This window comes from Triticum aestivum, chromosome 7A, assembly GCF_018294505.1.
Source record: "Triticum aestivum cultivar Chinese Spring chromosome 7A, IWGSC CS RefSeq v2.1, whole genome shotgun sequence".
Lineage (NCBI taxonomy): Eukaryota > Viridiplantae > Streptophyta > Magnoliopsida > Poales > Poaceae > Triticum > Triticum aestivum.
Genome location: NC_057812.1, coordinates 415,056,845 through 415,071,854, shown reverse-complemented (window position 1 = coordinate 415,071,854; position 15,010 = coordinate 415,056,845).

Sequence of the window (15,010 nt, the reverse complement as noted above, 5' to 3'; positions counted from 1 at the left end):
AGTTCTTTTTAATTAAGAATCTAGTATAGAGTTTTTGAGCTGACTCTCCGGGTTGCTGGACTATATGACTAAGGTCATCGGCATCCGGAGGCCGGACATAGGTGCCTTGGAAGTTGTCTCTAAAGGCATCTTCCAAATCTTACCAACTGCCAATAGAGTTCTCTGGGAGGCTCTTTAACCAGTGCCATGCTGGTCCTTTTAGTTTTAAGGGGAGGTATTTGATGGCGTGGAGATCATCTCCGCGGGCCATGTGAATATGGAGAAGAAAGTCTGCAATCCATACCGCGGGATCAATCGTTCCATCGTATGCTTCAATATTTACGGGTTTGAACCCTTCTAAGAACTGGTGCTCCATTACTTCATCGGTAAAGCATAAGGGGTGTGCGGCGCCTCTGTATTGGTTGACGTCACAACGGAGTTCGAATGACATCCGTGTTCGGTTTTCAGCCCGGGCGAGGTTATGCCTGTCGCACCAGGCTTGATGGCCGTCATCGTGTGTTGCAGCACGCCTCCTTGACCCATAGATTGATCTGGCCTGACCGGCTCTATTGTCTAGGTCCTGGCGTAAGTCGTAGGTATAGCCCGGAGCTGCTACTTCTTTGGCTCGTCGGCGAGGCGGTGCGGGCTGGTGTTCGGCATAAGCAGCCACTTTATCTCGCCCACGTGGTGGTCGGTCTGGTTCATCAGCGTGGTCATATTTTGACGATACTGGCTCAAGGGCTTCATCATCGAATTGTGGTAGTAGCCGACGCTTCGGATAACTCTTTTCTGGGCGCTCGAGGCCATACTCTTCGGCAGCTAGGACTTGGGTCCATCTATTGTTTAGGGTATCCTGTTTGGCTTGGAGTTGTTGTTGCTTCTTCTTTAGGCTTTGTGCAGTTGCGATTAGCTGACGCTTAAAGCGTTCTTGCTCGAGGGGTTCCTCTGGCACGATGAAGTTTTCGTTGTCGAGGCTGACATTATCCTCGGAGATCGGTAGATAGTTACTATCTTCCGAGTCCTCATTCCCGGCCGGCTCATCAGGGTTAACTTGTCCCTCCTCCCATTCATCCTGCTCGGACGCAGGCTCGACCGGGTCTTCGGGATCTTTGGCATCATCCAGGGTGTTATTGTCTCCGGTGCCGGTATTCCTTTCCTTTTCGCGAAGCGATTTTGAGTGGCGCTGCTCGCGTCGACATTTTGGTGGTGCCTCAGCAGGCTTGTCCTCGACCGGATCTTTCCTGCCTTCGTTGTCGTCCTCTTTGGGTGTATCCGCCATATACACGTCATATGTGGAGGTAGTCGTCCAGCGCCCGGTGAATGGCGGGTCTTGGCTTTGTTTGCCTCTGGCATCATCGTCCATACCGTCGATTTCTTCGGAGGCGTAATCTAGCATGTTGGTCAAATCCTCGACAGTGGCTATTAAGTGGGTTGTGGGTGGGACGTAAAATTCCACGCTCTCAGCCCCTAGTCCGGGCTGGGCGTAGTTCGGAACTGATACTTCTATAATGGCGAGGGATTGCATTAGGTCCAAGGCCTCGTTTAAGAGCGAAGGCCGAATGGGGAACCGAGGACCTGCAGGGCTATGCACGGCAGATTCTGCCAGGCTGTGCTCACCAGATGCAGGCCTTGAGAGTTCGGAGTTTGCATCCTGAGGTGGGTTCGCTTCTTCCATGATAGGGAGAGTCCTACTTGATTCCAGGCTCGCCGAAGACATAGTTGCCTCCGGGTCTCCGGAGAAAAGTTCCATAGTAGGAGAGAGTCTGGTGGGTTTCAGATACCCATCTTCGGATGAAGTAGTCTGCCCTAGATCTAAGGCCAGGGCAGGGATGATAGTTGGTCCTTGAGCGGTGCCTGATGACGAGTTCGATGGGTTTCCCTCTTGGAGAAGAGTAACGATGGTTGAGGCCATGAACCCTTCGAAGATCAAGTCTCCTCGGACGTGGGCGACGTAATTCATGCTCCCGAATCTGATCTGATGACTAGGGGCACAACTGTCGATCTGTTCGAGGTGACCAATCGAATTGGCGCGCAAAGCGAAGCCGCCGAACACAAAAAGTTGGCCGGGGAAGAAGTTTTCCCCGGAAACAACATCATTGTTGATGATTGAATGAGCCATCAAACCTTTCGCCGATGACAAAGTGGAACTCTCCATGAAAGCACCAATGTCAGTGTCAAAACCGGCAGATCTCGGGTAGGGGGTCCCGAACTGTGCGTCTGAGGATCGAAGGTTGATACGTCTCCATCGTATCTACTTTTCCAAACACTTTTGCCCTTGTTTTGGACTCTAACTTGCATGATTTGAATGGAACTAACCCGGACTGACGCTGTTTTCAGCAGAATTGCCATGGTGTTAATTTTTTTCAGAAATAAAAGTTCTCGGAATGACCTGAAACTTCATGGGGAATATTTTTGGAATATATAAAAAATACTGGCGAAAGAATCAAGACCAGTGGGCCCACACCCTGTCCACAAGGATGGGGGCGCGCCCACCCCCATGGGGCGCACCCCCTGCCTCGTGGGCCCCCTGGTGCTCCACCGACCTCAACTCCAACTCTATATATTGACGTTCGGGGAGAAAAAAATTAGAGAGAAGGTTTCATGGCATTTTACGATACGGAGCCGCCGCCAAGCCCTAATCTCTTTCAGGAGGGATGATCTAAATTCTGTTCGGGGCTCCGGAGAGGGGAATCCGTCGCCATCGTCATCATCAACCTTCCTCCATCACCAATTTCATGATGCTCACCGCCGTGTGTGAGTAATTCCATCATAGGCTTGCTGGACGGTGATGGGTTGGATGAGATTTATCATGTAATCGAGTTAGTTTTGTTAGGGTTTGATCCCTAGTATCCATTATGTTCTGAGATTGATGTTGCTATGACTTTGCTATGCTTAATGGTTGTCACTAGGGCTCGAGTGCCATGATTTCAGATCTGAACCTATTATGTTTTCATGAATATATGTGAGTTCTTGATCCTATCTTGCAAGTCTATAGTCACCTATTATGTGTTATGATCCGTTAGCCCTGAAGTGACAATAATCGGGATACTTACCGGTGATGACCATAGTTTGAGGACTTCATGTATTCACTAAGTGTTAATGCTGTAGTCCGGTACTCTATTAAAAGGATGCCTTAATATCCCTTAGTTTCTGATAGGACCCCGCTGCCACGGGAGGGTAGGACAAAAGATGTCATGCAAGTTCTTTTCCATAAGCACGTATGACTATATTCGGAATACATGCCTACATTACATTGACGAACTGAAGCTAGTTCTATGTCACCCTATGTTATAACTGTTGATGAGGAATCACATCCAACATAAGTATCCATCACTGATCCAATGCCTATGATCTTTACACACATTGATCTTTGCTTATTTACTTTTCCGTTGCCATTGTTACAATCACTACAAAATCAATACGGTTACTTCCATATTACTTTGCTACTAAATACTTTGCTGCAGATATTAAGTTTTCCAGGTGTGGTTGAATTGACAACTTAGCTGCTAATACTTGAGAATATTCTTTGGCTCCCCTTGTGTCGACTCAATAAATTTGGGTTGGATACTCTACCCTCGAAAACTGTTGCGATCCCCTATACTTGTGGGTTATCAAGACTATTTTCTGGCGCCATTGCTGGGGAGCATAGCTCTATTATTTGAGTCACTTGGGATTTATATCTGCTTATCATTATGAAGAACTTAAAAGATAAAAGAACCAAGATTTATCCGTCAACTACGAGGGGAGGTAAGGAACTGCCATCTAGCTCTCACTTGATTCACCTTCTGTTTTGAGTAAACTTGCGACACCTACTCCTGCTATTCATTCTGATATGTCGCATGTTATTGATGATGCCACTTCTGCTTTGCATGATGCTTATGATGAAACTACTTCTATGCTTGATAATACTGTGCCACTAGGGGAATTTCTTGATGAACAACTTGCTAGGGTTAGAAGGAATGAAACTATTGAATCTGATAATATTAATGAAAGTGATAATGAAGATTCTCCTCCTAGATATGAATTGCATGTTGTACCTGAGGGTTATGTTATGGATGAAGAAACTGCTAGAGGCTTTTAAGCTTGCAATGATAGATATGATCTTAACAAACTATTAGCTAAGCTGAAAGAAAAATCCTTGAATGCTAGAATGAAATATTACCCTACTTTTGCTACTTCACCTAACTTTATTTCTGATAAGGATTATGATTTCTCTGTCAACCCTGAGTTAATTACTTTGGTTGAATCTGATCCTTTTTATGGATATGAAACTGAAACTGTTGTGGTACATCTTACTAAATTAAATGATATAGCCACCATGTTCACTAATGATGAGAAAACTTGCTATTACTTTATCCTTAAGTTATTCCCGTTCTGATTAAAGGGTGATGCTAAAACATGGTTTAATTTTCTTGATCCTGGTTGTGTGTGTAGTCCCCAGGATATGATTTGTTACTTCTCTGATAAATATTTCCCCGCTCATAAGAAACAAGCTGCCTTAAGGAAATATATAATTTTGTGCAAATTGAAGAAGAGAGTCTCCCACAAGCTTGGGGGAGGCTTCTCCAATTACTTAACGCTTTTCCTGATCATCCTCTCAAGAAAAATGAAATACTTGATATCTTTTATAATGGATTAACCAATGCTTCCATAGACCACCTGGATAGTTGTATTGGTTGTGTTTTTAGGGAAAGAACTGTTGATCAAGAGAAATTGTTGTTGAGTAATATGTTGACTAACGAAAATAATTGGGCACTTCTTGAACCAACTCCTAAGCCAACTCCGAAGAAAAGGGGTATTCTATTTCTCAGTCTTGAAGATATGCAAGAGGCAAACAAATATATGAAGGAAAAATGTATTAAAGCTGAAGATGTTAAGAATTTACCACCTATTCAATAAATACATGGTCTTTATAACCCGACACAGGTAGTGAAGGTAAATTCTCTCTATAGATTTGATGAAGGTGATATCCTCATTATAAGTTTGCTAGCCAATGCTTAGATGAGTTTGATAACTTTATTGTTAAACAAGAGAACTTCAGTGCTTATGATGGTAGACAATTGAAACGTAATGCTTATATGACTGAAAACTTGAGTGATTATATGTCTAGAGTTAAAGGTGAACTTAAACTCATTAGTAAACATGCTTCTATGGTTACCACTCAAGTAGAACAAGTGCTTAAGGCTCAGAATGATTTGCTCAATGAATTAAATAATAAGAAAAATGGTAATGTTGTTAGAGTTGTGACTAGAGGGGGTAAAATGACTCAGGAAACTTTGTATCCTGAGGGCCACCCTAAGAGAATAGAGCAAGATTCTCAGAGAACTAATATTGATGCACCTAGTTCTTCTAAGAAGAAGAAAAATAAAAATGATAGGACTTTGCATGCTTCTAGTGAACCTATTGTTGACACACCTGAGAATCCCAATGATATTTCTATTTCTGATGCTGAAACACAATCTGGTAATGAACATGAACCTAGTGATAATATTAATGATGATGTTCATGTTGATGCTCAACCTAGTAATAACAATGATGTAGAGGTTGAACCTGCTGTTGATCTTGATAACCCACAATCAAAGAATGAACATTATGATAAGAGAGACTTTGTTGCTAGGAAGCACGGTAAAGAGAGAGGACCATGGGTTCAGAAACCCATGCCCTTCCCTCCTAAACCATCCAAGAAAAAGGATGATGAGGATTTTGAGCGCTTTGCTGAAATGATTAGACCTATCTTTTTGCGTATGCATTTGACTGATATGCTTAAAATGAATCTGTATGCTAAGTATATGAAAGATATTGTTACAAATAAAGAAAGATACCGGAAGCTGAAATTTCCACCATGCTTGCTAATTATATTTTTAAGGGTGGAATACCAAAGAAACTTGGAGATCTAGGAGTACCAGCTATACCATGCTCCATTAAAAGAAACTATGTTAAAACTGCTTTATGTGATCTTGGAGCCGGTGTTAGTGATATGCCTCTCTCTTTATATCGTAGAATTGATTTGAATAAGTTGATACCCACTGAAATATCTTTGCAAATGGCTGATAAATCAACCGCTATACCTGTCGGTATTTGTTAAGATGTGCCTGTTGTGGTTGCAAACGTTACTATTTTAATGGACTTTGTTATTCTTGATATTCCCGAGGACGATAGTGTGTCGATTATCCTTGGTAGACCCTTTTTGAATACAGCAGGGGCTGTTATTGATTGCAAAAAGCCAATGTCACTTTTCATGTTAATGGTAATGAGCATATGGTACACTTTCCGAGGAAACAACCTCAAGCCCACAGTATCATTTCTATTGGAAAAACTTCAACAATTACTATTGGAGGTTTTGAATTTCCTCTCCCTACTGTCAAGAAGAAATATGATATTCTTATTGTTGGGGATATGCATATCCCCATTGACATAACCTAGTGTTATTCGAAAATTCTCTGGTTTCATGTTATTTGAAAAGAGTTTGTTAACAAGACTTGATCAACCTTGTTAGTGGATTCCTTTTGATGAGCATGAGATGGATGAAGTTAGAAAGCACAACTCTCTGTACCCTCTTTTTACATTCTGTTATTTAGATTAAATAAAGCAAAAATAGTATTTTCTGTCTGTTTTCTAAATTATCCTTGCAATAAAAAATACCCCAAAAATAAAAGTTCTCCAAATGCCCTGAAAATTTTATATGATTTTTTCTAGAATATTTAAGAATTATTCGCACCGAGAACACCCTAGAGGGGGCAACCACCTGGCCACGAGGGTGCAGGGCATGCCCTACCCCCTGGGCGTGCCCCCTACCTCGTGGGCCCCTCGTGACCCCCTCCACTTATTCTTGCACCCACACACTTCGTCTTCCTCCAGAAAAAATCCTCCACCAGCTCAAACCCGAGTTCTAGCTCATCTTGCTGCCATTTTCGATCTCCTTGCTCAAAGCTCCAATCACAAAACTGCTTTGGGGGATTGTTCTTCGGTATGTGACTCCTCCAATGGTCCAATTAGTTTTTGTTCTAGTGCTTTATTTATTGCAATTTTTTTCTGCTTAGGTGACCCTATTCTTGAGCTTGCATGTCAAATTTATTTGGTCCCAAGTAGTTCTAATGCATAATATGGCCTCTAGGCACTTGTATGAGTAGTTGCTATCTATTTTGTTGAGTTTGGTTCACTTTTATTTTGAGTTACTAAAAATTTCAGAAATTTTTCAGAGGAAGAAATATGTTTAGGAAAATGTACCAAGGTGGTTGTGACGTCCCCGATTTGACCGTACACTAATCATACACGCAAACGTGTACGATCAAGATCAGGGACTCACGGGAATATATCACAACACAACTCTACAAATAAAAAAAGTCATACAAGCATCATATTACAAGCCAGGGGCCTCGAGGGCTCGAATACAAGAGCTCGATCATAGACGAGTCAGCAGAAGCAACAATATTTGAGTACAGACATAAGTTAAACAAGTTTGCCTTAAGAAGGCTAGCAAAAACTGGGATACAGATAGAAAGAGGCGCAGGCCTCCTGCCTAGGATCCTCCTAAACTACTCCTAGTCGTCGTCAGCGGGCTGCACATAGTAGTAGGCACCTCCCGAGTAGTAGTAGTCATCATCGATAGTGGCGTCTGGCTCCTGGACTCCAACGTCTGGTCGCAGCAATTGGGTATAAGAAAGGGGAAAAGGGGGGGAGCAAAGCAACCGTGAGTAATCATGCAAAGTACTCGCAAGCAAGGAGCTACACTACATATGTATGCATTGGTAGCAAATTAAAAAGGGGGTAATATATGTGGACTGAACTGCAGAATGCCGGAATAAGAGGGGGATAGCTAGTCCTTTCGAAGACTACGCTTCTGGTAACCTCCATCTTGCAGCACAAGAAGAGAGTAGATGGTAAGTTCACCAAGTAACATCACATAGCATAATCCTAACCGATGATCCTCCCCTCGTCACCCTGTGAGAGAGCGATCACCGATTGTATCTGGCACTTGGAAGGGTGTATTTTATTAAGTATCCGGTTCTAGTTGTCATAAGGTCAAGGTACAACTCCAAGTCGTCCTGTTACCGAAGATCACGGCGATTAACTTCCCTACAGGGGTGCACCACATTTCCCAACATGCTCGATCCCCTTTTTCTGGACACAGGTCATGCTCGGCCTCGGAAGATCAACACGTCGCAACCCTAGCTAGGCACAACAGAGAGGTCAGCACACAGGTCTAAATCCTATGGCGCAGGGTTCTGGGCCCATTGCCCATTGCACACCTGCACGTTGCGAGGGCGGCCGGAGAGCAGACCTAGCAACCTCCATTACAAAGGAAGTTACGTTACACGGTCCAACCCGGCGCGCGCCGCTCAGTCACTAACGTCACAAAGGCTTTGGTTGATACCACGACGTCGGGTGCCCGTAACTGTTCCCGCATAGTTGGTTACTGTGTATAGGCCAGTGGCCAGACTCAGATCAAATACCAAGATCTCGTTAAGCATGTTACCTTGAAATAACCGCGAACACCGTCCAGGGCCAGGCCCACCTCTCACCTGGGTGGTCTCAACCTGCCCTGTCGCTCCGCCATAAAGATCCACACAGAGGGCCGCCGGGAAAGTATGTCCCTTCAGCCCCCAATTCGTAAATCAACCGTGGGTACTCAACGAGCCGACCCGACTTTAGTCACAACATATATCATGTGTAGTAGGTATAGTATATACCCGTGGTCAACACCCGACGTGATCACGGCCCGATAGTATAGCACGGCAGACAGACAAGAATGTAGGGCCACTGATGATAAACTAGCATCCTATACTAAGCATTTAGGATTGCAGGTAAGGTATCAACAGTTGTAGCAACAATGATAGGCTATGCATCAGAATAGGATTAACGGAAAGCAGTAACATGCTACACTACTCTAATGCAAGCAGTAGAGAGAAGAATAGGCGATATCTGGTGATCAAAGGGGGGCTTGCCTGGTTGCTCTGGCAAGAGAGAGGGGTCGTCAACAGCGTAGTCGATTGGGGCACCAGCAGCGGCGTTAGTCTCGTAGTCTATCAGAGAGAAGAGGGGAAAGAAAAATGAATATAATGCAAACAGATGCATAGCGATGCATGACATGACAAGTAGCGTAGCTAGGGGTGCCCTAACGCAGTATGAGGTGATACCGACGAAGGGGGGAAACATCCGGGAAAATATCCCTGGTGTTTCGTGTTTTTGGAGAGATGAATCGGAGGGGGAAACTTGCGTGTTTGCTATGCTAGGTATGCGTTGCGGACGATCGGGCTGTGTATCCGGATTCGTCTCGTCCTTCTAAGCAACTTTCATGTACAAAGTTTTTCCATCCGAGCTACGGTTTATTTTATATTGATTTTAAAAGATTTAATTCATTTTTAGCATTTATTAAATTATTTTACATTATCAAGAATAGTGTTTGCTGCCGTCATCATGATGTCAGCAGTCAACAGGGCATTGACTGGGTCAAATTGACGTGTGCGTCCCGCATGTCATTCCCTGTTTATTCTAATTAGGGTTTAACTAATCTAATTCATGTTTAATTAATTAACAATGGTTAATTAGGTTAAATAAACATAATTAATTAAGGTAATTAGTTTATTTAATTAATTAATTATTATTTTTAAACTCTTTTTAAAAAACGTTCTAGGGGCGGCGCCACATGTCAAAGGCCCTAGGGGGCCAATCGGGTGCTGGGCGTTAATGGGCGATGGTGGCCAGCCCGATTGGGCATACGCCCACATCAACAAGGGGGGCGGCCACAGGCGCAGCGAGGCCAGCCGCCTCCGGCAGCAGTAGGCGGCAGTGGCAAGGCCGGCAGTGGGCGAGGCCGGCGCGAGGCAGTGGGCGAGGCCGACACGAGATGCGGGCTGCAGGGGAGTGTGTGCGGCTGCGGCCGGACGCGGGGCTAGGGCGTGGCCGTACGCAGCAGCATGCGGCAGGCGGGGCAGAGGCGAGGCCAGCGGCGGGCGGCGCCGGTGGATGGCGACGTGCGCGTGGCAGGCGAGCGGGCGGCGCGGTCGGGCGCCGTGGCCGCGGGCACCGGGCGGCCATGGAGTGCGGGGGAGAGCTGCGGCGAGCGCCGGCGTGGAGGTGTGGGGCTTGGCTGTCGAGCGAGGGGGGGACACGGGCGCGGGCCGCCTCCGGTGAACGAGCAGCAGCGGGCAGCGGCGAAGGCAGGCAGCAGTGCGGTCGAGCAGAGAGGGGGGGGGGGGTCCGCGGGCACTGGCCGGCAGCAGCGGACGGCGGGGGTGCGCGTTGCGCGACACAGGGGGGTTTCAAGCGTGCGCTGGGGGAAGGAGAGGACGGGCCTCACCGGCGTGGCCGTAGGGTCAAGGGCAGCGGGCTTGGGGTGTCGATGGGGTAGCGGGACGGCGAGGCAGCAGGGCGACGGTGGTGGTGCTCCAGCGAGGAGACGAGGACGATGAAGGTACGGGGCAGGGACGGCGGGGTCGGGGAGCGCCGGGGCGCGGTCCAGGTCCAAGCACAGGCGGGGGGGGGGGGGGGGGTGGGGCGGAGCGGCGGGGAATCGAGCCCCTCCCCGATCTCGACCCAGAGGGTCTGGGAAGGACGAGGCGCCCGACAAGGGGGGGGGGCGGTTCGCCGACGTCGAGGGGGGGCGCGGGGCAACGTGCGAGAGAAAAAGGGGGGAAATCATGCGGTGGGAGTGGGGAGAGTGGGTGCGTGGGGGTAGGGTTGCGGGGGTGTGGGGATAAGGAGAGGAGTGGGGTTAGCGGGTGGGCTGGTTGGCCCAGTTGGGCCAGGGGCCCAGAGGGGGTGGGGGGCTTTGCTTTTTTATATTTTCTTTAACTGTTTTCTCTTGATTTACAATTTACTTTAGCTCTATTAAAATATATAACTAGTACCTAACTTAGTGTTCTAAATTAAGCCTCTGCCATAAAAAGTGTGACTACCAAATTAAATAGCTTAATATTTTATAACTTATAAAAGTATTTAATGTATTGTTTTAGCGAAGTTTTACTTATTATAGTGCATTTGAAAATTTTATAAGCATATTGTTCCTCCACCATAATTACCTATGAATTATTTGTCACAATCCGAACATTTTAGTTTTTAATATTTGAAAACTTTTGTGGTTTGCCTTTAACTCGAATTTGAATTTGAATCGTTTTGAACTAACGCGAGATTAACAACAGTAACTGCGATGACGTGGCATCATTAAAAGAGAATTACTGTAGCTTAAATATCCGGGCGTCACAATTCTCCTCCACTATAAGGAATCTCGTCCTGAGATTTAAGAGGTGGAGTAAGGGGGAAAAGTATTGGTTACGAAATTCTAACTAATCTTCTCGGTGTTGGTCGCACTTCTCGAATAGCTCGATCCATTACATTGACAGCTTCATTTCAAGGCATACGGGCATCATGATGAAGTCGTCAGTCTTCCTTCGGGGTCTCCATCATACTTACGAAAAAGATAAGGGGAAAACTCGTGAAGTACGAAGCTCAATACATGTTAGGTACCTAGGGGCTATCTCAGTGAACGAGGTATAGAGTCATCTCTCGAGTTGAAATTCAAGAAAGTCATCGAGAGTGAAGTAAGAAGGTGAAATAAGGAGTTTCAAGCGGATAAGAAACCGTTTTTTGCCTGAAACGGAATGTGAAAGCGGTTCAGAGCAATGGGAATAAGTATTGCGTCTAATACCAGAACAAATTAGAAAGGAAGGTGGCTCGTGAATTACATACGAAGCCAAGCACGAGGGATAACTTAGAAAACAGGGATGTATATGGGAGTCAGGTTTCGATCCTATGGAAGTGTGGGTTATGGGCCCACCATGTGGGTTAAAAGCAGGAAGGCGCTAACATTTGCACGGTTAAGATAGCAAGGTATATCAGAGGATAGCCTATCAGTTATGTTGGCAACAACGTTGGTACCAAGGGCGAGGGACGAAGAGAAACATTTTCCCACTCGTTGAACGAGGCGGACCAGTAGGCAAATTTCTCGTCCATCGGTGGTTACCGGAATGTCATCAACAAAAGTAACAGGGTCTTTCTGACAGAGTGGTACAACGAGGTGTTTACATAAGCAGGGATATATTACTGCTTATATAATATAGATCACAAGAAGGTTTAAACAAACCAATGGAAAGGAAAAAGTGATTATCAGGTTTAAACAGAACAATGGAAAGGAAAATGTGTTTAAACACATATTTCAAGGGTATATCCTTCCCAAGAACAAGCAGAGCATGCTATCCATGACATGATATAATGTAGAAAATTCTTTAGGTAAGGTGAGAGAAATTTCATGACATTACCCATACAACAGTGTTTGGATAATTGAGCAAGAAATATTTAGCATTGGGCTTCAAATGTTCTTTGTTGAAAAATTGGAGTACCACAAACATGCTTCGAGATAGCATTGACATGGCCATCAAGTAAGGTTAGAATTTGGACGCACAAAGGATCCATTAGGAACAACTTATAGAATAAATCTTTCGATTTCCTCATGGAAGAATCGCTAACCATGCTAAGAAGGGAACTATATAAATAGGTCCCACGACCAGGTGTACTAGGCATGACATCATTTTACCGGGTCATATGAAAGACCAGTGTTATAACTCGTGCGAATATGTTCCAACCATCATATCTAACCGAGATTCAGATCTGGATGGTGTTGGCATACCTCAGGCTCAGGATGCCTGAGAAGAAAAGTTGCGACACAAATTAACAAGGTGGCATCGTAAGACTCTTGGGGAACGAACTATGGAAGAGAGTTCCGAAGCAAGAGTTCATCATTAAACCAAGGAGAGAATGAAGGGTGCCTGAGGGTCTCAGCGACAATCCTCAAGATTTCCAAAAAGATGGATTTCCACAATTGTGTGAACAAGGAGATAACATTTGTCAAATCAAAGATATAATGAGTTATGCTCGAGGAAAACATTCATAGTTAAACATTAGTTGAAAGGTGCCCCCCAAAACATGGGCGTAGGTAGCATGACCGATGTTATAATGGTGATTCAATAACCAATGGTCTAAGAATGAAATGTCAACCATTAACTTCAAAGCAATAGGGTTGCTAGAAGGAAGGAATCCAAACGACACAGTTCAATTGTTGGAATCAACACGGGGACCAAGAAAGAATGGTGATGGTGAGAAGTATCATTATACCAAGAATTCTTAATAGGTGGTGAAATTCTCACGACATCCTTGACATAAAAGATGGTAATACTCCAAGGTAAAGAACAAATGATGGATAGCAAGGATCTCAAGGTATAACACGAAACACGAACAAGTTTGTGTTTGAACGGAAGGAAATAAAGTGGTCGATGATAACACAAATCATCGAGGGCAAGGATGGTATTTCTCATCTTAAATTCAATTGATATCCTCGAAGAGCGTAGAATGTTGATGATGATCACGACAAATTTTGTCGAGATATTTCATGAAGATGTAATCGGTCAGCGATGACATCAAGTCAATGGAATGATGAAGCAAGAGGTTATTGGAACCACAGTTACGACACAAAATCAAAATCCAGCTTGTTGTTTAAGGTGAAAGGGGATGATGAGGAAGATCAGCGTAAGCTCAGCTATCGTCGCAAATTGGTGCTTCGAGAATAAGGACCAGGTAGCACAGTTAAAATCATCACGACAATGATATAGCCAAACAGGCTAGGAAGGGATTGAAGGATTATTAAACTCATAAGCAACCAAAAATTACTTAAGAGTTATAGCATCGGAGTGCGAAATAGATTCACTTGTTGGTGTTCTCGAGTGACAAATAACCCAGCACCCATGAAGTGACAATGAGAGGGAAAAGTAGTACTTCTTCAAAATTTTCATAAGATGTAGTGCAATGGCATGATATCCTCGAGATACCAGGGGTAATACTCGAAGGTAGATCATAATAGAGGTTGGGCAGGCATATCGATCTGTAGAAGACAAGTGCTTTAACTTGTCCGAGAAATGGGATCAAAGAAGAACAATTATGGTCGGAACCACAGTTGAAAAGGATTAAACATAGATACAAGATGAATTTATAACAAGGGGATTATTATTATCACAAGAGGCTTCGATGATAAGTTCCACATCGGGTCCATGGGCATGAACGCAAAGGCTCAAGGTCGACTTCCCACTTCCTCAATGCATAACCTATCATTCACACCTCGCTTTTAGAAAATGGCATTAGTTGTTGAAAGTTTTACCTGGTGCAATACCAGATAAGTATTACCCGTGAAATATTTTGGGTTCACACGGTTTTAGAGAAGGTATAGGTTCAACCCATAGGGGCATCTTAGGAACATATACCACAAACTTCAGTAGCAAATAACTCAAGCTCAGAAGTAGAGCATGGTTGACAAAGCAGAAGATACAGATTGTCAAAGACATTATGTATCATGGGAATAAATCACAAGAATTTTCACTGTGAAGGATACTAACGGATGATAACCCAGCAATGGGCCCGGCGGTCCACAATGGAGCTGATGTGAGTATCGGTACTCAATAAGAGGGGGAAAGAATACAAATTCAGATCATAGAACATCTGAATAATTTGATGCTTAGATAACAAATGAATTATGATTCCCAAAACGAAGGATCAGAAGAAGACGCTCTGATCAAAGATGGATAGTCGAATAGACATAGCGGGGTACAATCGACGGCAAATCGATTGGTCGAGAACCAGCTCATGTCCGGAGTGACGTCTGAGCCGATGGGAAGAATTCTATTTGCTTGATATTGCGAGCATTCATAAACATATCGATTTAATCTACTCAAAATAATAGTGACAAAGGGTGCCAATAAGATTACTAGACTTATGGGATTAACCATAATGCAAGCAAGCAAGAATCTCAATAGCAATAGACTGCCCAGGATTTTCGGAAGACCGAATGATATTTCGAAAACTTTTGTGAAACACATGATCAACGGGGAATGATTGTATGAATGGCAAGTGTATGTCGTAGTTATCCATAAGGATATTATGGTGGTAGGAGATTACAAAGGCGATGAGCACATGTTCTCGGGAGAACATCGAAGAGTATCTTCGGGATCTTCTGGTGTAGTAGTCGACCATCGGTAATAAGATGCTC